We start from the raw sequence: 26667 nt of genomic DNA on the forward strand, positions 1-26667 counted from the left end.
CTGTCACCATTTACCTCTATGTCACCCACAGCCTGTCCTTGCCACCCTATGCCTCTTCCTTAGACCCTATACCGCTTCATCACCCACAGCCTCTCCCTGTCACTCTCCTTCACCCTCTCCCCATCACCCTGTGATCACAGCCTCTCCCCGATGCCTTTTACCCAGTCCCTGGCTCTCCCTGTCACTCTCTGGGGTACACTTACTAAGCAGTGATAAGAGAGGAGAAGTGAGCCAGTGGAGAAGTTGCCCATGGCAACCAATCAGCACTGAAGTAACATCTATAATTTGCATACTATAAAATGATACAGAGCTCCTGATTTGTTGATGGGGACATTTCTCCACTGGCTCACTTCTCCGCTCTTATCACTGCTTAGTAAATGTCCCCCTTTGCCTCTTACCATGACCCACTGCCTGTCACCCTCTGCCTCCCTTGTCAGTCTCCAGAACATCCTTTGCCTCTCCCTGTCACCCTCTGCTTCTCCTTGTGACCCACTGCCCATCACCCACTTCTTCTCAGTATCAACCACTGCTTCTTCCTGTCACCCTCTCTCTGTCAACCACTGCCTCTTCATCACCCACTTCCTTTTCCTGTCACCCTCTATGTCTCCCTCTCACCCACATGTGGTATATTATTATCTTTGGGTGGGGCAGAGGAAGGGGGCCCAAAGCATATTTTTACACTTGTCCTGGGCCCACCACTGCTCCTGTCATTCTTCAAGCACAGCCTGTAACATGACCATTAGGAGCTGATTGGCTGGTACTTTATCTCTCTCCACTTTATCTCTCTCCAAGGTTTGATACATCTCCCCCATTATGTGTAAAACTGATGAGCAAAAGTACAGATGTTTTTAATGTTTGGGATTTTTTTCTTTAAGAAATACACAAAATAACACACACAATTGTGTCGACATGTTGACCCTGTCGATTGACGGACTTTTGAACACGTTGTCCTTTTGACTGTCGGACTTTTGACCCTGTCTGACTTTTGGCTGTCGACCATATGGTGTCAACCGAAAGACTGACTATATTTTAACTGTGTAACTTGTATACCACACTCATCTGACAGTGACACCTCTTCTGCCGTTTAGTCAGAACTCCTCAGTCAGAAGTTCATGCCTCCGTCCTTATTAGGAAGATCCAGCTCCTCCTCACTCTCCACCTATCTCAGTCACCAGGGTTGCTCCACCGGCCGATGTCACTCAGAGCCAGGCCGCTCCTGTCATTTGCAGGAGAAAAGCACAGCCTCCTGGTTCTTGCTGAGGGGACGAATGTCCGCCACTTCCTTCCTTGTCACTAGATGCCGGGGAAGCTCCGTTCACAGTGATTACCGGAGGATAACAGAGCTTCAGAGGCAGGGCCGGACTGGGACTAAAAATAGGCCCTGGCATTTTTGAAGCACACAGGCCCACCTCTGTGACTCCTCCCCTTACTATTCCTGACTCCTCCCACTTATTAGTCTATGCTCTTACAAATATAATTAATATTCTAACAACATACAAGCGTACATCATTCTCTATTAAAATACGGACAACCAGTGGTTGAAGAGGAAATTTGTAAGTGGGGGTATGGAAATGTGAAGTTTGTAATTATGCCCGCGCCGAAGCCGCGCTCCAGAAAAGGGGGCGTGGCCACTCAAAAGGGGGCGTTGCCTTCAGTGTAGTTTACCACACCATACACCCCTTATACGCATTATGCACCACAATAGTAGGACCCCTTATACTATCTAGTACTGGTGCCTCTTTCACATTATACCACACAGTATGAGCCAAAATTCACATTACAGCACCCGGTATGAGCCGAAATTTACATTATATGCCCCTAATAGTGCAGTGCCAGATCCACAAATGCCCCCACAGTGCCAGGTATACAAATGCCCCACAGTGCCAGGTATACAAATGCCCCCACAGTGCTAGGTAAACAATTGCCCCCACAGTGCCAGGTATACAAATGCCCCCACAGTGCCAGATCCACAAATGCCCCCACAGTGCCAGGTATACAAATGCCCCTACAGTGCCAGGTATACAAATGCCCCCACAGTGCCAGATCCACAAATGCCCCCACAGTGCCAGATCCACAAATGCCCCCACAGTGCCAGATCCACAAATGCCCCCACAGTGCCAGGTATACAAATGCCCCACAGTGCCAGGTATACAAATGCCCCCACAGTGCTAGGTAAACAATTGCCCCCACAGTGCCAGGTATACAAATGCCCCCACAGTGCCAGATCCACAAATGCCCCCACAGTGCCAGGTATACAAATGCCCCTACAGTGCCAGGTATACAAATGCCCCCACAGTGCCAGATCCACAAATGCTCCCACAGTGCCAGATCCACAATTGCCCCCACAGTGCCAGGTATACAAATGCCCCTACAGTGCCAGGTATACAAATGCCCCCACAGTGCCAGATCCACAAATGCCCCCACAGTGCCAGATCCACAAATGCCCCCACAGTGCCAGATCCACAAATGCTCCCACAGTGCCAGGTATACAAATGCTCCCACAGTGCCAGATCCACAATTGCCCCCACAGTGCCAGGTATACAAATGCCCCTACAGTGCCAGGTATACAAATGCCCCCACAGTGCCAGATCCACAAATGCCCCCACAGTGCCAGATCCACAAATGCCCCCACAGTGCCAGATCCACAAATGCTCCCACAGTGCCAGGTATACAAATGCTCCCACAGTGCCAGATCCACAATTGCCCCCACAGTGCCAGGTATACAAATGCCCCACAGTGCCAGCCAATTGCCCCCACAGTTCCAGCCAGGTATACAATTGCCCCCACAGCAACCAGTGCTGCAGCTGCTTACCGCTGCTGCTGCTGCTGCTCCTCCTCCGGGCTCCGGCTGTGAGGGACGGGTGAGTCAGGAGAGGTAGCGCCCGCCAGCGCGGCTGTGTCTGGCGCGGCGGCGTATAGCGGACTTCGTTCAAACCAGCCGCTGGTTCGTGAGCCAATCAGAGCTCGCGGACCGGCGGCTTCTGATTGGCTGCCGGTCCGCGAGCTCTGATTGGCTCGCGAACCGGTGGCTGGTTTGAAGTCCGCTATACGCCGCCGCGCCAGACACAGCCGCGCTGGCGGGCGCTCTCCTCTCCTGACAGCTGAGACATGCTACCACCGGACTGAGCGGCAGTGTGTCTCAGTCAGCGCTGGACCGGCCCACGTGGCCATCGGCCCTTCTGGCATATGCCAGAAGTGCCAGATGGCCAGTCCGGCCCTGTTCAGAGGTGACAGGTAGCACTCTTTGTTTTACTTTTTACCATGTTGTCCGGGTAGTATGGGAGCCTGTCAATGTTGCTCCGACAGCGCGCTGCGTCCTTCTCCACAGTTACCTCAGGAGAGTTCTCTTGACAGGACTCATCGCCCTCAGGCTGAATCACTCCGCCCCTCTCCTCAGAGACAGATCACACACACTGCTCTGTATAACTCCGCCCCTCAGTCTCCAGTGACTCTCCATAGACTGTACGGCCCCTACAGTTTTTTTAAAATAAGTGTTTGTATACTGTATGCACACTGATGCCCCATATATATCATTACAAGTGGTTACACTAATGGGGTATCACCAGGGCCGTCTTAACGGCAGTGTAGGCCCCTGGGCACAGCAATGCATTGGGCCCCCTACCCATCCTCCAGCGGTAGGGGTGGGGTGTGCTATCAGCGGTAGCTTTGATGTCCAGCGGGCGGTATGGGGTGTTCTGTCTTCAGCTCAGCATGTAGGACCTGGAACAGTAATTTCTGCTAATTGCTCCTTTACTGCACAGATGGGGTGGGAGGGAGAACACTAAACTGTAGAAGGGGCATTGTGCTGGATGAAGGCGCCCTGGTACATGACTTCCGGGGTGGTCGGGGGTGTTTAATACGCAGGGGAGGGGTGGCTAATGGAGTGGGCTTAATATTCATTATTTTTTGGTGGGAGGGCAGCTTGCTTGACTGCAGATATCTCAAGTTCCTGAAAATCTATTTGTTAGCATTAGTGGGATAAAAAACTAGAGAGTCCCACCTATCAGAAGGTTCTGGTGACTTGGGGATCAGAGGTCAGAAGCCAGAGCAATCCTCCAATGAATATATAAAACTGTATACCAGGCGTGTGGAGCTGGAGCAGGGACCAGCTGCCTGAAGGCTGATATCTCTGGTTCTGGGCACAGTAGAGACAAGCTGGCAGTGTCCACCAAAAGGGGAGAGTCCCAGCTTTTGGATTATATCCTCAGAAAAACTCTATATCAGACAGAACCTGAGATATCTGTCTGGGAAGAGCAATTAACAGGCTCGGATGGGGACCGCTGCTTTCACGTTGGATATCTCCGGTTCCCCAAGGTCGATTTTCAAAAATCTGGTACCCCTGGAAAGAGGGGGCCCTCAGCTATCAGCCTAGGGCCCTTATACTCTTGGTGCCCTTGGGCAAGAGCCCATTGAGCCCATACGAAAAGACGGCCCTGGGTATCACAATTTTGTTTCATAGAAGTGTTCAATTATAAACGATACAATTAGGCAAATAGCACCACTGTAAATGTTGTGGTTAGTAGAACCTTTATGGCATACGCATTTTTGCAAGTAATTTCTATAGCATGAATAAGATGTTTTCTAAATCACATCACTTCCAAACCTGGGACAGAATCTTGTATATGACAGAATCAGGGTATAGGTTGAATCAACATATTATCGCTTTCTAATACCGTTTGAGTCTTGCATACAGTATAGAAATGCTTGGGACCAGTGGCGGTTGCGGCTCCACCTACTGCCAGTGAGTCCCAGCCGGTGATGTTGGTAGATTGCAGTCCCACCTCTAAAGCTGTCATTATCTTGGATTTCGGATGCTAATGCCACTTTGGTCGGAGACTCTACACTTTTTTCTTATTGTTTTTACCAAGCACACTGGAAACACGCCAGAATTCCAGTGGCATGTGACTTCAGAACCTGACACACATTGCCGACATACTGGCAACTGAGACTCAGCTACTGAGGGTTATGGGCTAGCAAACCAAAAAGGCAAGAAACTGGGCAAAACCATGTACACTGCAGGTGGGACAGAAGTAACATGTGCAGAGAGAGTTAGATTTGGGTGGGGTGTGTTCAAACTGAAATCTAAATTGCAGTGTAGAAATAAAGCAGTCAGTATTAACCCTGCACAAAAACAATATAACCCACCCAAATCTAACTCTCTCTGCACATATTACATCTGCCCCACCTGCAGTGCACATGGTTTTGCCCAGTTGCTTGTTTTTTTTTATTTGCTAACAACTCTGTATAACCCCCTATTACATCTCGTGAGAAGGTGGCCAGAGTTGTCAGAATCTTGCTGCAAATTTTGCTGACATGGAAGATTGTGTGATAGCGGGATGACCTTTGAAACTGATACTGTAGGTGGTGTCTTCATTGGACATATTTATTACGTGATTTTGTGGGCGTACTTCCACAAAAAAGAAGATTATTTTTGCTGTATTACAAATAATTTCTCAATTTAAACCAAACATAGGCCCTCATTCCGAGTTGTTCGCTCGGTATTTTTCATCGCATCGCAGTGAAAATCCGCTTAGTACGCATGCGCAATGTTCGCACTGCGACTGCGCCAAGTAACTTTACTATGAAGATAGTATTTTTACTCACGGCTTTTTCTTCGCTCCGGCGATCGTAATGTGATTGACAGGAAATGGGTGTTACTGGGCGGAAACACGGCGTTTCAGGGGCGTGTGGCTGAAAACGCTACCGTTTCCGGAAAAAACGCAGGAGTGGCCGGGGAAACGGTGGGAGTGCCTGGGCGAACGCTGGGTGTGTTTGTGACGTCAACCAGGAACGACAAGCACTGAACTGATCGCACAGGCAGAGTAAGTCTGGAGCTACTCTGAAACTGCTAAGTAGTTAGTAATCGCAATATTGCGAATACATCGGTCGCAATTTTAAGAAGCTAAGATTCACTCCCAGTAGGCAGCGGCTTAGCGTGTGTAACTCTGCTAAATTCGCCTTGCGACCGATCAACTCGGAATGAGGGCCATAATATGCATCTTCCGCGAGCAAAACAAATATTGCTAAATCTATTCCTGTGTTTATGACCTGATTGGTGTAAGAATTCAAAAGGGGAATTCATATGGAGTACTAATATTAGCTACACAAAGAGCATCTGTGTTCATCATGCATGAAAAAAACATCCCCCGAGAAATTACCCTATTTTCAGAGTAACTTGTGACAGTACCTGTTGCACAAACACTAAATTTAAAAACTTCTGCATTTATCTACTAGCATAAAACAAAAGTAATAATAGATACGTTTTTCATAATAAGCACAAATGTAACAGCCAATCAGATGCTAGCGTTTATATTTTGTTAAATACTAAACTGGCTTTACTCTGACACCGTCCAACGGTCCAATGCCATGTGACTATGCCCTTCTCCTTCGTCTACTTTAAAGAAGAAATCTGATCTTCAAATGCCCAGAGTGGAATTCTGGTGACTGGCCACTGGCATTACATGCCTATTTTGAGTCCCAGAATGCAGTGCAAAAACATGCTTTTGGTGAGCATGTAATGATAACAAAAGTGCAAATAAGTGAACTTTAGTGGATAATGTCATTGGGGACGAATCTACTGTATTGTCACAGGGGAGAAGCAGGAGCACACACACTACTTCAATGGTGACTTGTGGGAACGGCATACTGGGGGTGTGACAATGCCTCCCGGCAATCTCAGGGTCCTATTGAGATGTTACAGTATGGGCCTATAGACATGGAGAGGATGCTAGACACCATCAAGTAATTTTTTCCCCACTTTATGCAAGTTCACCTTGAACAACATCTGTATGGGCCAACTGGCCAAACAACAGTGACAGAGAAGTGATAGGTCTCCGACTCCCACCAGTAACACACACAAAGCCCAGGCAGCCAGGAGGAGCTGCTGGTCCCAGTAAGGCGAAGCCAGCCTAGCCGGTGGAATAAAGGGGAGTGCACCTCATGAGTGCAACAAGATGGCTACCTGACTGCGGTTCTTTCCCGCCAACCACTCATAAAGCCAATAAATGACATACAACAAAAAGAAGAGGGATGGAAATTCAGGTAACAAAAGGCAGGTTAAAAACTAACAACCCACTAGTGCCTCTTCATAGGGCTTCACGTGCATCCTTTCCCAGGACTGGGTGTTCCTTTTGGCTAGATACCATGTTCTTCGCTGTATGGGCGGTATTCAAATGATATATCACGCCCAATCTTCTTTCTAAAGTGATCCCTGTTAGTAATCAGGTTTAGCTGCGTAAAGTGTTGGGATCCCTCACTACCCCGGGGGAAGCGAGCTGAAATAATTATACCACGCCCATCAGCAGAAACAGAACTGGTGTCGCAGTGGGTGAAAAGAATTGAATACCACCCAATGAGTCTAAACGTGCAGCAAGAATTTCAGGTTCTGGCTCTCATAGATCAGATTCAGGGGCACTCATAAATTGCCTTATTCAGTAGCAGGGACGTTTTTTTGCCTAGGTGAAAAATTCAGCAGGAGTGAAAAACATGTGGATTGGCGAATCCACATTTTTGTCTGAAACCAATAAATCTCTCAATATATTTTTAGATTGTCGGAGGAAACCGGAGTACCCAGAGGAGACCCACGCAAGTAAAGGGAGAATGTACAAACGCCACACAGTTGGGGCCATGGTGAGAATCGAACCCACAACTTCAGTGTTGTGAGGCAGTAATGCTAACCATTGCAGCATCCATACTACCCTACTGCCATAGTATTTGAACCACCGGGCCCGGGATCTATTTCATATTTGTAGTCAGGTTCAAAAAGGAACAATCAATGAGTGGATTGGAGGAAGCTATGGAATACTCGAGCTAGAAGTTCATTTTTTAGTCAACTGCTGTTTGTAGTGTCTCTGTCTAAAGCTGGCCATACACTATACAGTTATCGTTCCCACCATTCAACTGGTTGGAATGATGTTCTGGCGGTGTGTGGGAGTCAATGATAATCAGCCAAAACCAGTTGGTCCAACTAGCAGGAGAAATCACACGTTTGATTTCTTCCAACTAGTTGGGCGATAATTTTGACAGTGTACTGTAGGGTTAAAGTTGGACACTTTCCTCCAAACTGTGTGGCCGGTCCCCAGACACTGCTGCTCCAGTCACTGCTGATGTCTCCTCTTGTCAGCAAGTTCTGGGACATAGGAGCCTCTTTTTGAATCCAAGATGGCTGATGTGAAAGTTCTCACCTGGGAGCTGGCTGAGATGTGTAGAGGAAACCACTACAGTGACAGCAGGTACGTGCATTTTTTATAGGTGCTCTTGAGATGTGGACTCCTTCAGGACAATGTCAACAGGTAAGTATAATATAGAATTGGCAGAAAGTAAAATATGTGTCTGTGTGTTTGTTTGTTTATTTATTAAAGTAAATCTGTGGTAAATTCCTAACATAATGCTTGACCATGCTACTTAACCACATCACAAATTCATAAAAGCAGGCCTTTAGACCACTGGAATAAAGTTGACCATGGGGGTTACGAGCAAAAATGTGTCTGTTTGCTCTTATACTTCCCTTTTTTTACCATTTTAAATATTAGTAGGTTTATAGACCCATTAAACAAAGCTTACTGTAATAAAAAAAAGTTGTAGAAAAACTAAAATTTAATCTTGTCATAATAAATTACATACATCTATATATAAGCGATATTGCAAATATAAACAGAATTTGAAAATGAAACTCACAAATTCTAGACCTAATTTAACAAAAACTATAAAGGTCTGAGGTTCCTGAGATGCACTGTATTCCTCAGGTCTCTGCTGACCACTGGTAGCAGTTAATATGCATTTACAAGATCAGCTCTGTGTCTTGACATCTTGGTGGCCATTTTGAACTTTCTCATTTAAAGTTGTATTGATTGGTCTTTGTAATTATAAGCAATGTCAATGAAACATGGTGTGAACAATACTTTATGCATGTGCTGAGTTATTGCTGTAGGTCGGGAATTCCGGTCTATTAGCCAACTTGCAGAACTCAAGTTTTCTAGCTGGAATTTTATTATCCTGCAGCCCTGAAAAGAGAGGGGGGAAAAATACATTGGAAGAAAAAAATATATATATACGTTGCTTCTACCATTATCTCTAATAGATGTACAACCTTGCACATGTACTGCAAAAAATATATTGTGGTAAAGAACCTACACAAGTAGCTAGTAAATATATGAACCACACTTTGTGACATTGCAGGATAAAATAAGATTTTACTTACCGATAAATCTATTTCTCGGAGTCCGTAGTGGATGCTGGGGTTCCTGAAAGGACCATGGGGAATAGCGGCTCCGCAGGAGACAGGGCACAAAAAGTAAAGCTTTTCCGATCAGGTGGTGTGCACTGGCTCCTCCCCCTATGACCCTCCTCCAGACTCCAGTTAGGTACTGTGCCCGGACGAGCGTACACAATAAGGGAGGATTTTGAATCCCGGGTAAGACTCATACCAGCCACACCAATCACACCGTACAACTTGTGATCTAAACCCAGTTAACAGTATGATAACAGCGGAGCCTCTGAAAGATGGCTTCCTTCAACAATAACCCGAATTAGTTAACAATAACTATGTACAACTTATGCAGATAATCCGCACTTGGGATGGGCGCCCAGCATCCACTACGGACTCCGAGAAATAGATTTATCGGTAAGTAAAATCTTATTTTCTCTATCGTCCTAGTGGATGCTGGGGTTCCTGAAAGGACCATGGGGATTATACCAAAGCTCCCAAACGGGCGGGAGAGTGCGGATGACTCTGCAGCACCGAATGAGAGAACTCCAGGTCCTCCTTAGCCAGAGTATCAAATTTGTAAAATTTTACAAACGTGTTCTCCCCTGACCACGTAGCTGCTCGGCAAAGTTGTAATGCCGAGACCCCTCGGGCAGCCGCCCAAGATGAGCCCACCTTCCTTGTGGAGTGGGCCTTTACAGATTTAGGCTGTGGCAAGCCTGCCACAGAATGTGCAAGTTGGATTGTGCTACAGATCCAACGAGCAATCGTCTGCTTAGACGCAGGAGCACCCATCTTGTTGGGTGCATACAATATAAACAACGAGTCAGATTTTCTGACTCCAGCTGTCCTTGCAATATATATTTTTAATGCTCTGACAACGTCCAGTAACTTGGAGTCCTCCAAGTCACTTGTAGCCGCAGGCACTACAATAGGCTGGTTCAGATGAAATGCTGACACCACCTTAGGGAGAAAATGCGGACGAGTCCGCAGTTCTGCCCTGTCCGAATGGAAAATCAGATATGGGCTTTTGTAAGATAAAGCTGCCAATTCTGACACTCTCCTGGCAGAAGCCAGGGCTAGAAGCATGGTCACTTTCCATGTGAGATATTTCAAATCCACCTTTTTTAGTGGTTCAAACCAATGAGATTTTAGGAAGTCCAAAACCACATTTAGATCCCACGGTGCCACTGGAGGCACCACAGGAGGCTGTATATGCAGCACTCCCTTAACAAAGGTCTGGACTTCAGGGACTGAAGCCAATTCCTTTTGAAAGAAAATCGACAGGGCCGAAATTTGAACCTTAATAGATCCCAATTTGAGACCCATTGACAATCCTGATTGCAGGAAATGTAGGAATCGACCCAGTTGAAATTCCTCCGTCGGAGCACTCCGATCTTCGCACCACGCAACATATTTTCGCCAAATTCGGTGATAATGTTGCACGGTTACTTCCTTCCTTGCTTTAATCAAAATAGGAATGACTTCTTCCGGCATGCCTCTTTCCTTTAGGATCCGGCGTTCAACCGCCATGCCGTCAAACGCAGCCGCGGTAAGTCTTGAAACAGACAGGGACCCTGCTGAAGCAAGTCCCTCCTTAGAGGTAGAGGCCACGGATCTTCCGTGATCATCTCTTGAAGTTCCGGGTACCAAGTCCTCCTTGGCCAATCCGGAACCACTAGTATCGTTCTTACGCCTCTTTGCCGTATAATTCTCAATACTTTTGGTATGAGAGGCAGAGGAGGAAACACATACACCGACTGGTACACCCAAGGCGTTACCAGCGCGTCCACAGCTATTGCCTGCGGATCTCTTGACCTGGCGCAATACCTGTCCAGTTTTTTGTTGAGGCGAGACGCCATCATGTCCACCATTGGTCTTTCCCAACGGGTTACCAGCATGTGGAAGACTTCTGGATGAAGTCCCCACTCTCCCGGGTGAAGATCGTGTCTGCTGAGGAAGTCTGCTTCCCAGTTGTCCACTCCCGGGATGAACACTGCTGACAGTGCTATCACATGATTCTCTGCCCAGCGAAGAATCCTTGCAGCTTCTGCCATTGCCCTCCTGCTTCTTGTGCCGCCCTGTCTGTTCACATGGGCGACTGCCGTGATGTTGTCCGACTGGATCAATACCGGTTTTCCCTGAAGCAGAGGTTCTGCCTGGTTTAGAGCATTGTATATTGCTCTTAGTTCCAGAATGTTTATGTGAAGAGACGTTTCCAGGCTCGTCCATACTCCCTGGAAGTTTCTTCCTTGTGTGACTGCTCCCCAGCCTCTCAGGCTGGCGTCCGTGGTCACCAGGATCCAATCCTGTATGCCGAATCTGCGGCCCTCCAATAGATGAGCACTCTGCAACCACCACAGAAGAGACACCCTTGTCCTTGGAGACAGGGTTATCCGTAGGTGCATCTGAAGATGCGACCCTGACCATTTGTCCAACAGATCCCTTTGGAAAATTCTTGCGTGGAATCTGCCGAATGGAATCGCTTCGTAAGAAGCCACCATTTTTCCCAGGACTCTTGTGCATTGATGTACAGACACCTTTCCTGGTTTTAGGAGGTTCCTGACAAGCTCGGATAACTCCTTGGCTTTTTCCTCCGGGAGAAAAACCTTTTTCTGAACCGTGTCCAGAATCATCCCTAGGAACAGCAGACGAGTTGTCGGCATTAACTGGGATTTTGGAATATTCAGAATCCACCCGTGCTGTTTTAGCACTTCTTGAGACAGTGCTAATCTCATCTCTAGCTGTTCTCTGGACCTCGCCCTTATTAGGAGATCGTCCAAGTATGGGATAATTAATACGCCTTTTCTTCGAAGAAGAATCATCATCTCGGCCATTACCTTTGTAAAGATCCGAGGTGCCGTGGACAATCCGAACGGCAGCGTCTGAAACTGATAGTGACAGTTTTGTACAACGAACCTGAGGTACCCCTGGTGTGAGGGGTAAATTGGAACGTGGAGATACGCATCCTTGATGTCCAAGGATACCATAAAGTCCCCCTCTTCCAGGTTCGCTATCACTGCTCTGAGTGACTCCATTTTGAACTTGAACTTCTTTATGTACAGGTTCAAGGACTTCAGATTTAGAATAGGCCTTACCGAGCCATCCGGCTTCGGTACCACAAAAAGAGTGGAATAATACCCCTTCCCTTGTTGCAGAAGAGGTACCTTGACTATCACCTGCTGAGAGTACAGCTTGTGAATGGCTTCCAACACCGTCTCCCTTTCGGAGGGGGACGTTGGTAAAGCAGACCTCAGGAAACGGCGAGGTGGATCTGTCTCTAATTCCAACCTGTATCCCTGAGATATTATCTGCAGGATCCAGGGATCTACTTGCGAGTGAGCCCACTGCGCGCTGTAATTTTTGAGACGACCGCCCACCGTCCCCGAGTCCGCTTGAGAAGCCCCAGCGTCATGCTGAGGCTTTTGTAGAAGCCGGGGAGGGCTTCTGATCCTGGGAAGGAGCTGCGTGTTGCTGTCTCTTCCCTCGACCTTTGCCTCGTGGCAAATATGAATAGCCCTTTGCTCTCTTATTTTTAAAGGAACGAAAGGGCTGCGGTTGAAAAGTCGGTGCCTTTTCCTGTTGGGGAGTGACTTGAGGTAGAAAGGTGGATTTCCCGGCTGTAGCCGTGGCCACCAAATCTGATAGACCGACTCCAAATAACTCCTCCCCCTTATACGGCAAAACTTCCATATGCCGTTTTGAATCCGCATCGCCTGTCCACTGTCGCGTCCATAAAGCTCTTCTGGCCGAAATGGACATAGCACTTACCCGTGATGCCAGTGTGCATATATCCCTCTGTGCATCACGCATATAAAGAAATGCATCCTTTATTTGTTCTAACGACAGTAAAATATTGTCCCTGTCCAGGGTATCAATATTTTCAATCAGGGATTCTGACCAAACTACCCCCGCACTGCCCATCCAGGCAGTTGCTACAGCTGGTCGTAGTATAACACCTGCATGTGTGTATATACTTTTTTGGATATTTTCCATCCTCCTATCTGATGGATCTTTAAGTGCGGCCGTCTCAGGAGAGGGTAACGCCACTTGTTTAGATAAGCGTGTTAGCGCCTTGTCCACCCTAGGAGGTGTTTCCCAGCGCTCCCTAACCTCTGGCGGGAAAGGGTATAATGCCAATAATTTCTTTGAAATTATCAGCTTTTTATCAGGGGCAACCCACGCTTCATTACACACGTCATTTAGTTCTTCTGATTCAGGAAAAACTATAGGTAGTTTTTTCATACCCCACATAATACCCTGTTTAGTGGTACCTGTAGTATCAGCTAAATGTAACGCCTCCTTCATTGCCAAAATCATATAACGTGTGGCCCTACTGGAAAATACGGTTGATTCGTCACCGTCACCACTGGAGTCATCGCCTGTGTCTGGGTCTGTGTCGACCGACTGAGGCAAAGGGCGTTTCACAGCCCCTGACGGTGTTTGAGTCGCCTGGACAGACACTAATTGATTGTCCGGCCGTCTCATGTCGTCAAACGACTGCTTTAGCGTGTTGACACTATCCCGTAGTTCCATAAATAAAGGCATCCATTCTGGTGTCGACCCCCTAGGAGGTGACATCCCCATATTTGGCAATTGCTCCGCCTCCACACCAATATCGTCCTCATACATGTCGACACACACGTACCGACACACAGCAGACACACAGGGAATGCTCCTAATGAAGACAGGACCCACTAGCCCTTTGGGGAGACAGAGGGAGAGTTTGCCAGCACACACCAAAAGCGCTATATATATATCAGGGATAGCCTTATAATAAGTGCTCCCCTATAGCTGCTTTGTTATATAAAAATATCGCCATAAATTTGCCCCCCCTCTCTGTTTTACCCTGTTTCTGTAGTGCAGTGCAGGGGAGAGACCTGGGAGCCGTCCTGACCAGCGGAGCTGTGAGAGGAAATGGCGCCGTGTGCTGAGGAGATAGGCCCCGCCCCTTTTCCGGCGGGCTCGTCTCCCGCTATTTTGAGAAATCAGGCAGGGGTTAAATATCTCCATATAGCCTCTAGGGCTATATGTGAGGTATTTTTAGCCTTTATAGGTACTCATTTTGCCTCCCAGGGCGCCCCCCTCCCAGCGCCCTGCACCCTCAGTGACTGCCGTGTGAAGTGTGCTGAGAGGAAAATGGCGCACAGCTGCAGTGCTGTGCGCTACCTTTAGAAGACTGCAGGAGTCTTCAGCCGCCGATTCTGGACCTCTTCTGTCTTCAGCATCTGCAAGGGGGCCGGCGGCGCGGCTCCGGTGACCATCCAGGCTGTACCTGTGATCGTCCCTCTGGAGCTTGATGTCCAGTAGCCAAGAAGCCAATCCATCCTGCACGCAGGTGAGTTGACTCCTTCTCCCCTCAGTCCCTCGCTGCAGTGATCCTGTTGCCAGCAGGAATCACTGTAACATAAAAAACCTAGCTAAACTTTCTCTAAGCAGCTCTTTAGGAGAGCCACCTAGATTGCACCCTTCTCGGCCGGGCACAAAAATCTAACTTGAGGAGGAGGGTCATAGGGGGAGGAGCCAGTGCACACCACCTGATCGGAAAAGCTTTACTTTTTGTGCCCTGTCTCCTGCGGAGCCGCTATTCCCCATGGTCCTTTCAGGAACCCCAGCATCCACTAGGACGATAGAGAAAAATAAATTGGAACAAAATAATCTTCATTCAAACCTACTCAGCCTCTTCCCTCATTCATGAAGCAACATTATCATAATCCACACAAACAAGCTCTCATTTTGTTCCATCAACTCTCATACTCATTTAGGTTGTTCGAAGTGAAGAGCGCCACTGGGCAATCTCCAGCTGGCTCCTTCGGGAATGTTCCTTCATCCCCTTACCAAGATGGCTGCCAGTACTATTGCATTGCTATTCCTGGCTTCTGTTAGTAGAAAGACCACAGTTCTTAGCAATAAGCAGCCTTCAGCTCTGAGCAGACTTCAACTGCAGCCCACTGATTTCAGAACTCTTTAGTGCAATCAAGTTTCCAGTCTGCAGTAATCTTCAGCCTTGTACAAGTGTCTGCTTCTCAGTTTGCTGTGTCTCCTTCCTGACTAATCATCTACCTTAGTATCTTACCTGCTGTTCACCTGAGTATCTTACCTGCTGTTTCCAAGTAGAGTTAATCTCAAACCTGTTAACCAGTTGGTGGATTAGTGCACTCTTGATATCACCTGCAGAGTTCTGGAAACCCTGGCATGCATTTAATATCTGATTGCCCTGCAAGCAAACCATTCATCTGCTTCACATACAAGTTCCAGCCTTTTCCTGAGTACTCATTCTAAGGACACTATCATCTTCTCCTGTGCTGTCTGCACACAGGTTTCCTGATTTTTAAAACATTCACCTGCAAGCAAGTATATATATTATTGTGCGTACTTTTTCTTAGGCCTCAAGCGCCTGGAACACAGACTCAGTCTCAAGTATCCTGATTCCTAAGGTCACTACATTTCTTAGTCTCAGCTCAGTTGTATCTGTGCATTAGCATTACTGAACTCAGCAATACATGTTTCCAGTCCGGTCACCTTTAAGTTCCAGCCTGGCTCCAATACTGGTCCCAGTCTGGTCACCTCTTGGTTCCAGCCTGGATTCAGACTACTTCTGGTTCCAATCCGGATTCTGACTACCACCAGTTCTAGATTGGTCCCTAAGCATTCCCAGTTCCAGTCTGGCCTGATACATACTTGCCTACCTGACCCTCTCCATGAGGGAGAAAATGCTCTGTTCCTGGACTTTCCTGGTAATGTATGATTGCCATCACCTGTGGTGAGCTAGGTAATTGATAAGAAAGGTGTTTCACCACAGGCGATGGCAATCATACATTACCAGGAGAGTCGAGGAACAGAGCATTTTCTCCCTCATGGAGAGGGTCAGGTAGGCAAGTATGTTCTGACTTCTGATACATAACAAGTTCCGGTCTACGCCAAACCACTGCCGATTCCAGTCTGGTCACCAATCCCTTTCACCTTGCCTTAGTCCCAGAGTTCACTACTATGGCTGCACCATTAAAGAATTTGCCTATATTGCTTCATCTATAGCTCAGTGGTCCAGCCCCTGTGCCCACCGACAAATATCTCGGATTCAAAGGAAGGATCCTGGCAGCATGGCTTTACTACCACTTGCACCGGGATACGGCCGTTAGGTCGACAGGCATTAGGTTGACCACTGAAGATCGACATGCATTAGGTCGACATGTGCTAGGTCGACAGGTCAAAAGGTCGACATGGGTTTTTCACTTTTTTTTCTTTCATTTTTTGGATTTTTCCATACTTGATCCACGTGGACTACGATTGGAATGGTAGCCTGTGCCGAGTGAAGCGGTAGTGGAGCAAGGCACCTTGCCCTCACATGGCGAGCGAAGCGAGCCAATGTGAGGGGACACGGTGCACTAATTGGGGTTCCCCGTCACTTTACGAAGAAAATGACACCAAAAACAATCCAAAAACTCATGTCGACCTTTTCACCTGTCAACTTAGTACATGTTAACATAATGCCCATGTTGACCTTCAGTGGTCGACCTAAGTTGAGTCAACCCAACGACCCATACCCCTTGCACCATAAACCATACTGCCTGGTTAAGCTACACTGGTCATTGGGGGAAATCGCATTCTGCTGTTGTGTACATTAACTCTGCCAAACCCCCATCTGTACACACATTCCCAACACGAGGAACATACATGGTTCTCCTACCTAATAGCTTGCCCAGGCTTACTAATGGGAGACGTATAAATCCATGGTCCATCATTGTGCCATCAGATCCACCGACAACCCAACAATAAAATACATTTCCAACACCACTTGATGTTAATGTGGACAAGCATCAAGTTTAGTGCCCAAGTCTAGCGGCCATCAGAGGCAAATATCTCCTGGATAGCAGAGGTCACTGGGTAGCATTTATACAAAGAAGGGGCCTTGATATCTGGATATTCATACCTCCAGACATGTCTATCATGCCCATGATAACTTTCTAATGACTAATTTGGCTACACACACTGGCTGTAGAATTCTGAATTTTGGGACATCTGACTCTTGAGGACTTGTCATGTGTCAACAAAACCAACTAGGTGGTGGCAACACATATGTGTGAAATAAGGTTTGTGCTCTCAATCTTGCAGCATTAAATCAAGTAGTGGTTCGGGTGGGGTACGACCACATGTAACACACCATTAATTGATTATAGCACTACTAATCATCAGGAAGCAACATATTTAGGAATTTCTCTTAACTTCACAATACTTAAAGCACCGCATTGTCATATACCCATCAGAGGGATAATGTGACGACAGTTAGAGGGGAACTGCAAAGTAGGAACATATATACGAAAGAGGATTGTGCATCCCAGTAGCATTTACAGTCTACAAAGTAGGGCTGCAGAAACCATTCTGCATATAGAGCAAGCCCTGATATGCCAATGGTCAAAACCATGTTGCACTCAGAGCCGGCCCTAACCAGTATGATGTGCTAGGCAAGATTTTGGCTGGTGCCCCCTAGCACCGCCGTTAGTTCCGCCTATGACCCTGCACCCCTTTCCCAGCATCATCACCCCTCACCAATAGCAGTTCTCATTTTGGTGCTCCTACCCACTATATTTTAAATGAAAACATTGCACACATTTGGTGCGCAGCCCAAAAAGGGGCGTGTTCTTGCTGGGAAGGGGCATAGCCACACAATAGTACCCCCAGTTCAAATTACGCCATACAGTAGTGCAACTTTTTCACATTTTATCATGCGAAAGTATCCCTTATTCACATTACATCACACAGTAGTACCACTTTACCTTCTATACGTTACTCCTCTAAGTAGTGCCCGTTATTAACATTACATCACACTGAATTGCCCCTTATTCACATTACACCACACCATATTGCTCTTTATTCACATTACACCACACAGTGCCCTTTCTATACGTTACGCCACACAGTAGAGCACCTTATACACATAATGCCACACAGTAATGCCTTTATACACATACCATACAGTAATGCCCCTCACACATATGACACACATTATTAATGTCCTTATAAATATAATGCACCTTACACATTATGCCAACCTTTATTAATGCCCTTATACACATAATGGACCTAACACATATGCCGCAATTTATTAATGCCCTTATACACATAATTACATACATAATGCCCCTTACACATATGCAGCACATTAATAATGCCCTTATACACATAATGGCACACATAGTGCCCCTTACACATATGACGCACATTATTAATGCATTTATACACATGACACACATAATGCCCCTTACACATATACCAAACACTATTACACTACCAACCCATCTGCACACAGCACTCACACGGCCGCTAACACTGTGCTTGGCTATAGATGTGTCCTCATACATTTTGCCTCAGTACGCCATGCAGCAGGAGATGCCTGGCGTGAGTCAGCTGGCAGCTCTCGGCCAGCTCTGTTAATGTCAGGCGCCTTTTTTTGCAGAAAAATGCATCCTATTTGTATTGCTATGTGTTTCTGCATACAAAATGCTACATTACACTGATTTCCAGGAATACACTGTAACGTAGCATTTTGTACGCAGATACACCCGGAGTCACAAACAGAATATAGGCATGCCGCATATCATTTTAATCAGCAGAAGCTGATTGTGCCTCTAAGCATGTTTGCCTATGCCTAGAGCCGGCTCTGGTTGCACTGCAGGTGGGGCAGATATAACATGTGGAGAGAGAGAGTTAGATTTCGGTGGGGTTTGTTCAAACTGAAATCTAAATTGCAGTGTAAATATAAAGCAGCCAGTATTTACCCTGCACAGAAACAATATAACCCACCCTAATTAATTCTCTCTGCACGTTACATCTGCCACACCTGCAGTGCACATGGTTTTGCCCATTAGAGAAAAAGTTTGGTTTTGTGATCAGGTCTGAATTAGGCCCATAAGCCACAAAGTTCCAAATATCCTGGGAACTGAAACAGCTTTTAAAGAGGCTCTGAAGCGTGAGAATTGTATGAACAATAGGTGTCCCAGTCCCAGACATTATAAATCCGCCATTCTGATAGTTGGGGGAAGGGGCGTTTAATATTAAATATTTAACTTGGGAGGATACCTCTTTCAAAAACTCCCTCATCAACTAGAGCCAAGTTTTTGTTTTTCTGCAACCACTGTATCTGGGAATATCTTGCTGTGTATAAGTGTTAATTACATTTCATATATATTACACAATACATCATCAGCATCCAGGCTTTGTGTGATTGCTCTAGGGGCCTCTCTGTAGAACAATATACATGGAAATACTATGATGTCTGTCCCATATTATTATAGTGGGATGGGATATGATACTGTTACTTCCACACTGTGTGATGGAGACAGTAACACAGTACCTAGCCGCTGTCTTCATTGTGACTACGAAAACATGTTTTGTAGATGTAAGGGAAGTGGGTGATATCTTATTTCCTATTGTGCTTTTCTGCTTCTTTGAAGTTGACTGTTTCAGTAAATGGAGCCAAAGAGAAAATATTCTCAGCCCAGGTAACAGCCTGCTGATATTGGAAAATATATATCAGGGCTGAGAGGGCGTGCTGGCCGGTGTAGTACCACAACTGGCTGCCCAAGCCATGCAGGAAGGACAGCAGGGCATACTGGGACTTGTGGTTCCACAAAAACATTGCTGCTATCCGTGCCTCCTCCATGTCAGTAGCTGCTCTGTGTGTGGATGCCACAAGGGCATCAAAATTAATATAGTTGAAAGGATTAGGTCCGCGCACTCTGGGGATGGGGGGTGGGGGAACGGGCAGGGGGTGGTTGTGTATGTGTATGTAAATATATATATATATGTATATACATATGTATATGTATACATATATATATATATAGGAATTGTCTGTAATGTTTGTCTCTGTTATGATTGTAATGATATCTCGTGAGACATGAATTGAGTAGTTTGTATTTATTGGGTGTATATCATGGGTGGGGCCCCCTCTTCAGGTGTGTCTTGCAGACTACCCTTTCTGGGTGTACCTTCCTGAATGGTACACCTATGGTGGGGCCCTTGTAGTCAATATGTCCAATTACCACTATCAGGTGTGTCTTGCAGACCACCCTTTATGTGTATACCCTCCTGATGGTATACTTTATCAGAAGTGACCCAGCTGGGGCTAATGTCAGGTGTCCCTATTTGCAGGGCACCTTTACCATAGGTGTGGTGAGCCTATGTGCTTCTGTGTGCTTCTGGTGGTTAAAAGTTAGTGTGATCTTACGAGTGTGACAGTTTGCGGCGTCCCGCCTGTCCTACTCTGGTGTTTATTTCCTCGGCTCTGGGTAGCGGGTGTGGGGCTGTGAGATCTCACCTTCCGCCTGCGATCGGTCCGGAGCGTCCGTCGCCGGTGTCTGCAGTCCCGTGCCTGCTCCCTTCGTTGCCTCCGCGTGTCCTCTCTGTGGTGCCGGTTCCCGTCTCTGCAGCGGCACCGCGTCTCTCTCCTGCTTCCGGGGTCCCGTCTGCTCGTTCCTGCTGGCCGCGTCACGTGCACTGTCACGTGAGCGGGCGATTCAGGTCCGGAGCTGTGTGTTTCTCCTTCTCCAGCCGGAGAAGGGTGTCCTGGCAGTATGGAAAAGTCTGTGTATTGTCTGTCAGGTCTCAGTCATCCAACGCGTTTCAGCTTACAAGCCTTTTTCATACTGCCAGGACACCCTTCTCCGGCTGGAGAAGGAGAAACACACAGCTCCGGACCTGAATCGCCCGCTCACGTGACAGTGCACGTGACGCGGCCAGCAGGAACGAGCAGACGGGACCCCGGAAGCAGGAGAGAGACGCGGTGCCGCTGCAGAGACGGGAACCGGCACCACAGAGAGGACACGCGGAGGCAACGAAGGGAGCAGGCACGGGACTGCAGACACCGGCGACGGACGCTCCGGACCGATCGCAGGCGGAAGGTGAGATCTCACAGCCCCACACCCGCTACCCAGAGCCGAGGAAATAAACACCAGAGTAGGACAGGCGGGACGCCGCAAACTGTCACACTCGTAAGATCACACTAACTTTTAACCACCAGAAGCACACAGAAGCACATAGGCTCACCACACCTATGGTAAAGGTGCCCTGCAAATAGGGACACCTGACATTAGCCCCAGCTGGGTCACTTCTGATAAAGTATACCATCAGGAGGGTATACACATAAAGGGTGGTCTGCAAGACACACCTGATAGTGGTAATTGGACATATTGACTACAAGGGCCCCACCATAGGTGTACCATTCAGGAAGGTACACCCAGAAAGGGTAGTCTGCAAGACACACCTGAAGAGGGGGCCCCACCCATGATATACACCCAATAAATACAAACTACTCAATTCATGTCTCACGAGATATCATTACAATCATAACAGAGACAAACATTACAGACAATTCCTATATATATATATATATATGTATACATATACATATGTATATACTTATATATATATATATATTTACATACACATACACAACCACCCCCTGCCCGTTCCCCCACCCCCCATCCCCAGAGTGCGCGGACCTAATCCTTTCAACTATCTCTACAAACAGGGGGTAGGACACCCCCAGGTCAAGCAGCACTCATCCCCCACCTCCCCCAGTGAGCGCAATCTCTCTCCATTCCATATATCAAAATTAATATGTCTCTTACGTTCTAGGGCAGTGGTGGCCAACCAGTGAGAAACAAAGAGCCAAAAATTTTGTTAGGCACGTCAAAGAGCCGACATCGAGCCGCAGGCGCACATACAAAAATGGGGTGTGGCCTTGTGCCTGCTAAGCCACGCCTCTGGTATAAAATACATTTCAAAAACCAGATCAACATATAATACATTTTTAAAGCCACTTCCACATAAAACAATTAAGAAAGAAAGATCCACATAAAATATACACTTCAGCTCCCCCATGTGTCACTTCAGCCAGCTACCTCATGTGTCACTCCAACCAGCACCCGCCTGTGTCACTTCAGCCAGCTATCTCATGTGTCACTCCAACCAGCACCCGCCTGTATCACTTCAGCCAGCTACCTCCTGTGTCACTCCTGCTAGCACACTCCTACAGTATGTCACTCCAGACCGCTCCCCCATGAGTCACTCCTGCCAGGACCCTCATATGTTACTACAGCCCTCCCCCCCCCCCACCCCCCCCCAAAAAAACAAAAAAAAAAACAAACACCTTGTGCCATTGCAGCAGCCCCTTATGTGTCCTTTGTTTGACAGTGGGTGTCTCACCTCAAGTATCTGGCTCTCTCAGTTCTCAGTCCCCGTATTGCTGCTGTTGACTGTCTGGCTGCAGTGCAGCAGTTTCCGGATCTGTCGTGGTCACATGACTTTGAGTGTCGGGAGCCACATTTGAATGAAGAAAGAGTCGCATGAGGCTCAAGAGCCACAGGTTGGCCACCGCTGTTCTAGTGGATACTGGGAATCCAGTTTAGTACCATGTGGGGTATAGACGGGTCCACTAGGAGCCATGGGCACTATAGAAGCTTGATAGTGTGTGCTGGCTCCTCCCTCTATGCCCCTCCTACCAGACTCAGTTTAGAAAATGTGCCCGGAGGAGCCGGTCACGTCTCCGGAAGCTCCTGAAGAGTTTTCTGCATTTATTTTCTAAGTTTATTTTCAGGCAGGACTGGATGGCACCAGCCTGCCTGCTTCGTGGGACTTAGGGGGGGGAACGGGCCAACCCCACTAAGGGTTAATGGTCCCGTTCCCCGCTGATAGGTGGCTAGCTCCTGAGGGAACTATTCGCAAGCCCCACCACGGAGAGCGTACATTCCCGCAGCACGCCACCACCCCTAACAGAGCCAGAAGAAAGAAGAGTAGTGAGTACTATGCCAGTGTCTCGGTTAGTGGCTCGCTGGCCATTATGGCGGCATGAGGGTACGGAGACGCACGGCTTCTACGCGGGGCGGACTGAGGGGGTAATTCAGAGTTGATCGCAGCAGCAAATTTGTTAGCAGTTGGGCAAAACCATGTGCACTGCAGGTGGGGCAGATGTAACATGTGCAGAGAGAGTTAGATTTGGGTGGGGTGTGTTCAATGTGAAATCTAAGTTGCAGTATAAAAATAAAGCAGTCAGTATTTACCCTGCACAGAAACAAAATAACCCACCCAAATCTAACTCTCTCTGCACATGTTATATCTGCCCCCCCCCCCCCCCCCCTGCAGTGCACATGCTTTTGCCCAACTGCTAACAAATTTGCTGCTGCGATCAACTCTGAATTATCCCCTGAGTCTCCTGACTAAGGGGGTCATTCTGACCTGATCGCACGCTAGGTTTTTTCACTGCAATCAGGTGAGAACTGCGCATGCATATGCACCGCAATGCGCAGGTGCATCATACGGGTACAAAATGGATCATTGCTGTGCGATGGATTTAACGAAGAATCCATTTGCACAGCCAATTGCAAGGAGATTGACAGGACGTTTATGGGTGTCAACTGACCGTTTTCTGGGAGTGGTTGGAAAAACGCAGGCGTGTCCATGCGTTCGCTGGGAGGGTTCCTGACGTCAATTCCGGTCCCGGACAGGCTGAATTGATTGCAGCGGCTGAGTGAGTTCTGGGCTACTCAGAAACTGCACAAAACTTTTTTTGTAGTGCTCGGCTGCACAGGCGTTCGCACACTTTCAAAGCAAAAACACACTGCCCTATAGGCGGCGACTATCTGTTAGCAGCGCTGCAAAATAGCTACTTTATTCTATCCTTGTGACCAATATAAGGTTTGAACATTAAGGCTCCTGCTTTTATGAATGACACCTGCATGAGAAACCCTTATTCTTGGGATAAATATGGTTTGGCAGGAATTTCCAGAAGCTTACGTGTTTACATATGTCGCCCATTTGTGAAATCTCTGCTTCTGAGATATAAAGCCTGATTTACTGCAACAATCTCTGCTAAAGCTATGAACTATTTAGTTTATCCAGTAGGATAAATCTTTTGTGTATATTGAACCGGCAACAAGAACACAACACGCCTCACAGGACACCACACTTTGCCTTTATGTCTCATGAGTCACTTAACAACAACCAGGGGTGTGATTTAATACACTGTTTATGCCTACAAAATTCTTTTGATGTGTAATTGTTGCGGATGATGTTAATTGAATCTCATTAGCAGGCTATCGCCTCTATGCATTAACGGTGTTATCCCCTTTCAACAGCAAGGCATGAATGGTGTTCACCTGACTTGCTGCCATTTATCTAGCCATTTAATCACAATACTATTTTTATCTGCCTAAGTAAGCCATTATACTTTGTACTTCTATCACAGGGGCCTCGCTGTGTAGTAGTTCTCTCATCGGCTGCGCTGGCTTTTTGCCATCAGCCGACAGCAGAAGCAAAAATTCATATGCCAAGACCCAGGTGATTCATCTATTTTTCCATTGGCTGGTGCCAGTACGGATCTCTCACCCCGCATCTCGATGCGCCAGCAGATGCGGGGCAGCAGAATCTGGAAGTCACTTTCTCAAAGCCATCCCTGCTCTTTTTCCATATTAAATATCTATTATATAAGGTGCACAGTCATACTTGTGATATAACATTATTATACTAAGAATAAGGTGCATAGTTGTAACTGTGCAAGGCCGGTTCAGGGGCTTTTTGCGCCCCGGGCGGCAATAGGGACGTGGCTTCATACAGGGGGCGCGGTCAGTTACGCCCCCTGTACAGTAGTACACCGCTGAAATGATGTGCGGTGCGCGATGACGTCATCGCGCACCGCACAGCAAAGGTCCTCCCCACGAAGGGAAACTAGACTCTACGCGTCTAGTTCCCTTTGTGGAGAGGACCTTTGCTGTGCGGTGCGCGATGACGTCATCGCGCACTGCACAGTAAAGGTCCTCTCCATGAAGGGAAACTAGACGCGTAGCGTCTAGTTTCCCTTCACAGCGGACAGCGGCAGCAGGACACAGCGGGCAGCGGGGGGCACAGCAGCAGCGGATCTTGCCCTGGTGCGGCGCCCTCCGGAAGGCGGCGCCCCGGGCAAAAGTCCTGCTTGCCCGTGGCAAGATCCGCTACTGTACCTGTGATAGAGCATTATTAAATAAAAAATTTTTGGAACCTGTGATTCTTTTACATTGTGTGTTAATGTTGTGTGTCAAATATTTCGCCTTTTAAATCCTTGTGAGTATTCCTATCTCACTTTTATGATTTAACATTAAAAGTTACGTTGTGCTTTTTCTCTCTGAACAGACCCTTGTTCTCAATATAACAAAGATCAGTTTGAGTGCTCCCCTTATGAGAGTCTAGTGTCGTGCTCTTCAGGCACAATGTTGTCCGTGGGTCTACCAGCTGGTGTACGTGTTTCCTCCACTTTCTCTGATCCCAAGAATTCTAAAAAGAATAAAAAGGGAAAAGGTTCAAGCAATCCTCATTGTTCTGGACTGGCCAAGAAGGGCCTGGTATGCAGATCTTCTCAAGATGCTGATCGAAGATCCGTGGCCTTTGCCTCTTCGAGAGGATCTTCTGCAGCAGGGCCCATTCATCTATCAAGACTTACCAGGGCTACGTTTAACGACATGGAAGTTGAATGGCTGATTCTAGCCAGGAGAGGGATTCCTGATAAGGTCATCCCGACTATGATCCAAGCCAGTAAGGGGGTTATGTCTAAACATTACCATTGTATTTGGAAGAAATATGTCTCTTGGTGTAAGAGCAGACAATGGCCCTCATTCCGAGTTGTTCGCTCGTTCTTTTTCTTCGCATCGGTGCGATAAGTCGCAAACTACGCATGCGCAGTGTTCGCAGTGTGACTGCGCCAAGTAAATTAGCACAAACGTTTGGTATTTTACTCATGGCTTAACGAAGATTTTTCATCGTTCTGGTGATCGTAGTGTGATTGACAGGAAGTGGGTGTTTCTGGGCGGAAACTGACCGTTTTACGGGTGTGTGTGAAAAAACCCAGGCGTTTCGAGCTACTCAGAAACTGCAAAGAAAGTTCTTTTCGCAAATATGCAAATCTTTTGTTCGCAATTCTACTAAGCTAAGATTCACTCCCAGTAGGCGGCGGCTTAGCGTGTGCAATGCTGCTAAAAGCAGCTAGCGAGCGAACAACTCGGAATGAGGGCCAATATTCTGCGGTGGAATCTAATCTGGGATGTTTCCTACTTTTTCTACAGTCGGGAGTTGATGTGGGCCTATGTGCCTAAGCTCCATTAAAGTTCAGATTTCGGCCTTGTCTATTTTATTTCAGAAACAATTGACTTCTCTTCCTGAGGTCCAGACGTTCTTAAAAAGTGTTCTGCACTAACAGCCTCCCTTTGTGCCTCCTACGGCACCTTGGGATCTCAATTTGGTATTGCAGTTCCTTCAATCAGACTGGTTTGAACCGTTGCAGGAGGTAGACGTAAAGTACGTCACATGGAAAACCGTCACACTGTTGGCCTTGGCTTCAGCAAGACGTGTGTCAGAGCTGCGGGCATTGTCTCACAAGAGCCCCTATTTAATTTTCCATGATGACAGAGCTGAACTCAGGACTCATCAGCAATTTC

The 26667-nt window shown here is 47.3% G+C and overlaps 1 protein-coding gene across 1 annotated transcript in view; it reads right to left on the bottom strand.

Moving 5' to 3' along the window:
- Window positions 1-8577: 8577 nt before the first annotated feature.
- Window positions 8578-26667, bottom strand: part of LOC134980299 (signaling lymphocytic activation molecule-like) — a 53939-nt gene continuing 35849 nt past the window's right edge. The window contains exon 7 of the mRNA XM_063947054.1: window positions 8578-9002. The gene's annotated coding sequence lies outside the window, so the exon portion shown is untranslated. The remainder of the gene's footprint in view (window positions 9003-26667) is intronic.

The sequence above is a fragment of the Pseudophryne corroboree genome, chromosome 12 (assembly GCF_028390025.1).
Source record: "Pseudophryne corroboree isolate aPseCor3 chromosome 12, aPseCor3.hap2, whole genome shotgun sequence".
In the NCBI taxonomy this organism is placed as follows: domain Eukaryota; kingdom Metazoa; phylum Chordata; class Amphibia; order Anura; family Myobatrachidae; genus Pseudophryne; species Pseudophryne corroboree.